Here is a 2,830-nt window from a genome sequence, read left to right on the forward strand (position 1 = left end):
GGAATTGAGATATATTCAAAAGTCCTTAATTTACGCACATTTTGCATATAATCTTTGTGTAAAACACTTAAGGTCACTATAAATAGATCTAGGTTATAGATTTTCACTGACAATTCCATTTTTTAGCCAAGCCATGACCTCCCTAATTGAATGATATGAACGAGCATAATTGCAAAGTTTTTTCATCGTATTTTGTGTATTTTTGTTATATGACACATTAAAAAGCCAAATTAATAGCTATATCTGTGAGTTTTAAACTGAAAATTCTATTTTTTTGAAAAGCCTTGAACTTCCTAATTGAAGGATATGAAGTAGATTCATGGCAACGTATTTTCTTCTTATTTTGCATATTTTCGTTGTATAACACACCGAAAAGCCATATTAAGAGCTATATTTGTGAGTTTTTCACTGACAATTCCATTTTTTAAGCCAAGCTTTGACCTCCCTAATTGAAGGATATGAATTAGATTTATGGGAAAGTATTTTCATCGTATTTTGCGTATTTTATTTGGATAACACAATTAAAAGCCATATTAAGAGCTATATTTTTTAGTTTTTAACTGACAATTACATTTTTTTAGCCAGACCTCGACCTCTCTAACTGAATTATATTAATTAGATTAATGGGAACGTTTTTTCATCGTTTTTTGAGTATTTTACCTGTAAAACAAACTGAAAATCCATATTAAGAGCTATATTTTTGAGTTTTTCAATGACAATTCTATTTTTTTTAGCAAAGCCTTGACATCTCTAAGTGAAGGATATGAAATAAATTCATACTAATGTATTTTCGCCATATTTTGCACAGTTCCGATGGATGATACAATGAAAAGAGAAACAAACAGCTATATTTTAGATTTTTTCACTAAAAATTCTTTTTTTTAGCCAAGCAATGAAATTGATAAATGAAACATATTAAATAAAAGCATGGCAACGTATTTTAATCATATTTTGAAAATATTTTTTGGATTAAACACTGAAAAGACGTAATAAGATGTTTTTTTGGTAGTTTTCACTAACAATTCTTTTTTATCAAATCTTTGACCTACCAAATTGAAGCATTTTAGCTAGATTCATGGGAACATATTTTAATAGTATTTTGTCTATTTTATTTGTATGATAAAATGAAAATCCATATTAACAGCTATATTTTAGGGTTTTTCACTAATAATTACATTTTCTAAGCCCAGCTTTGATATCCCTAATTGAAGAATATAAGATAGATTCATGGGAACGTATTTTCATCGTATATTGTATATTTTTTTTGTATAAATCACTGAAAAGACATATTAATAGATATAATTTTTAGTTTCTCAATCTTATTTACATGTTTTAGCCAAGCCTTGACCTCCCAAACTGTAATATATGAATTAGAATAATTGGTAAGTTAATTACTCATATTTTGCATATTTCAGTTGTTTAACAGAATGAAAACCAATATTAAGAGCTATATTTGTGAGTTTTTCACTAACAATTCCATTTTTTTAGCCAAGCCTTGACCTCGCTAATTGAAGGATATGAACTAGATTCATGGGAACGTATTTTTATCGTATTTTGCATATTTTCGTTGTAAAACACACTGAAAAGCCATATTAAGAGCTATATTTGTGAGATTTTCACTGACAAATCCATTTTTTTAGCCAAGCCTTGACCTAGCTAATTTAAGTATATTAACTTGAAACATGGGAACGTATTTTCATAGTTTTTATCTTTTTTACTTTGTTTGAAAATATTAAAATCATATATAATTGCTTTTTCTTTGATATTATCCCGGACAATTCCATTTTTTTAGCAATCCCGGAACGTCCCTAACTGAGGTATATGAATTAGAATCATTGGAAGGTATTTTCATCGTTTGTTGTATATTTTCGTTGTAAAACACACTGAAAAGCCATATTAAGAGCTATCCTTGTGAGTTTTTGACTGACAATTCCATTTTTTAGCCAAGCCTTGACTTTTTAGCCAAGGTCAAAGCTTGACTAAAAACTGGAATTGTCAGTGAAAACTCATATTTCATAGTATTTTGCATATTTTCAGTGTGGAAAACACACTGAAAATATGCATAATAGGATGAAAATACGTTCACATGAATCTAGTTCACTGATCCATTCAATTAGGTAGGTCAAGCCTTGACCTCAGAAAATGAAATTGATCAGTGAAAACTCACAAATATAGCTTTAACGTCTTTTCAGTGTGTTTTCCAACGAAAATATGCAAAATACGATGAAAATACGTTCCCATGAACCTAGTTCATATCCCTCAATTAGGGAGGTCAAGGCTTGGCTAAAATGGAATTGTCAGTGAAAAACTAACAAATATAGCTCTTAATATTGCTTTTCAGTGTGTTTTACAACGAAAATATGCAAAATACGATGAAAATACGTTCCCATGAAGTTAGTTCATACTCTTCAATTAGCGACGTTAAAGCTTGGCGAAAAAATAGAAATTACCGTTAAACGACCACACCAATAGAAATTATAATGTAAATTCTTAGTTTGATAAATAATCTTAATGCAAAATACGATGAAACAATGTTCTAATTGATCTAAATAGAATGATTCCAATTTCGATGCGGCGTGTGGGCTAAAATATGGAATATTCAGTGAAAAACCCACAAATATAGCTCTGAAAACCCATATTAATAGATATATTTGTGATTTTTAAACTCACAATACAATTTTTTAGCCAAGCCTTGACCTCCCTAATTGAAGAATATGAACTAGATTCATGGGAACGTATTTTCATCGTATTTTGAAAATTTTCGTTGTTAAACACACTGAAAAGTCATATTTTTTTAGCCAAGACTTGACCGCCCTAATTGAAACATATG

This window comes from Artemia sp. Qi Xiang Cuo, unplaced genomic scaffold (assembly GCF_049724085.1).
Source record: "Artemia sp. Qi Xiang Cuo unplaced genomic scaffold, ASM4972408v1 HiC_scaffold_2963, whole genome shotgun sequence".
In the NCBI taxonomy this organism is placed as follows: Eukaryota; Metazoa; Arthropoda; class Branchiopoda; order Anostraca; family Artemiidae; genus Artemia; species Artemia sp. Qi Xiang Cuo.